Source organism: Anoplophora glabripennis, unplaced genomic scaffold (genome assembly GCF_000390285.2).
Source record: "Anoplophora glabripennis isolate ALB-LARVAE unplaced genomic scaffold, Agla_2.0 scaffold2215, whole genome shotgun sequence".
NCBI lineage: Eukaryota > Metazoa > Arthropoda > Insecta > Coleoptera > Cerambycidae > Anoplophora > Anoplophora glabripennis.
The window spans coordinates 242-2,040 of record NW_019418290.1 but is presented as its reverse complement, the minus strand read 5'-3'; the positions used below and the strand labels follow the sequence as shown (position 1 = coordinate 2,040).

Sequence of the window (1,799 nt, the reverse complement as noted above, 5' to 3'; positions counted from 1 at the left end):
ATTATTATTATAGAATGCCAGCGCCAAGACTCAGGCGATCGAGACTTTCACTTTTCTTAACGCGGCTGGAGAATGGCACCTGAAATGAAACGCCGTTTACTTCTGCCCTCATTTTGAAATATATATCATATAATTTAAGAGTGAATCTTCCAAGGAATCTCACAAATTCACGCTAGAGGGCTCTTCGTAGTTTTGAAGAAGATGGTTAAAAACATATTTATGGTTCGAATTAGCTGAGTAACCATCTTCAAATGAATTAGCGAAATATGCATTTGCTAAGTGTGATTATTAAATATTTTTAATTTTCGATGTGTGGTTTAGAAAGTAAATATTTTTAAAACTACTTCAAGTCATGTACGGTAGCAACTAACCTTAATTTAGATTTTTTGAAAAGTATCTTGCATTCTCTATGCAAACGAAGAAATAATAATAAGGCTATTCGAGTGTAATATGTTTGACTTTCAAAAAAATGTTCTAAGTTTGTGTATATATACAGAAAATTGTTTCTATTGAAATCAAAGTATAAACAGTTCTTTCCATCGACTTCTCTTCAACAAGGTTTCTAATCGTAAGTAGAATTTTTATTTATTCTTATTAATTTACAGATTAATATTCAACTTTAATATCGTTAATAGGTATTAGGTAATGTAGAATTCACCCTTTCACTGTTTCTTGATACAGTTTACATTTTATATAATTGAAATATTAATTAATAATTTAGTCAAATTTTGTTTCAGTATTTTCAAAAATGTCTGAAGAAATTCCTAATCCTAGTCAATCTACTCCGACGCCGTCACTAGAAGAGGAATGCTGGGATGATGACGATTACCCAACCTACGATCCTATGCCATATGTGATGGCAAATAAAATTATTAGAAGTCCACCATCGGGTAAATCAAAATCAGAAAAAAAGAAATTTAGAAAAGAGGAAAGGTTGAGGTTGAATAAATTAGAAAATGATGAGGAAAGGTTGCGCCTGAATAAATTAGAAAATAATAAAAAATAAAATTTGAAAATTTATTAATGAACTTTTTTTTCTCCTAATAGTATCATCAACTGAAACAATAAATATAAACCCTAAAGATAAACGAGTAGAATATAAGATGAATGAATTATTAATTCATTTACTATTGAAACAAAGTGAAGATATTAAATTTTATGAATTACTCTTGCGAAAAAGTATGCCGTAATCTGGATTCGAACCAGAAACCTTTAGATTTTCAGTCTAATGCTCTCCCATTTGAGCTATTTCGGCTTATTAAAATATATTATTAAAATGTTATTTAAAATTTCTTTTAAATATCAAATAAAGTGGGGGTATTACATTTTATATATTATAGAAACAGTAAATATAAAAAGAATATGATAGTGTAATATTGGATTTTGAATTAAACTACGAGTATAACTGAAATCTTATCAATCGCGAAAAATGAATGAAAGAGAAAGATGTGTTGCTGAGAGAACGTGGCAAGCTATTGATTCTCACATCAAGTTAAAGTGTTTATTAAAAATGGATTTACAACAAATATATTACTTACCGAAGAACTACATCAAAACAATTAGTGTATGTGATCTTGAAGACGGATGGCATATATTACCCGATTATATACGAAATGACCCAGTGATAGAGAAATATAAGTCTTGTAAAAAACATTATTTATCAAACACCCACAATGATTTTATAGACGGTCCACCCAAACGGATTATTAACTGTGAATATTGCATTCAAGAACATAACTGATAATATAGGGTAAACAAAGAAGAATATTATTTATTAATTGTATTGTTTCATAATGGGG

At 28.8% G+C, this 1,799-nt stretch overlaps 1 non-coding gene across 1 annotated transcript; it reads right to left on the bottom strand.

Moving 5' to 3' along the window:
* Positions 1-1,182: 1,182 nt before the first annotated feature.
* On the bottom strand, positions 1,183-1,255 carry Trnaf-gaa. The gene has a single exon. It is a non-coding gene; the product is annotated as a tRNA-Phe (tRNA).
* Between the last annotated feature and the right edge of the window lie 544 nt (positions 1,256-1,799).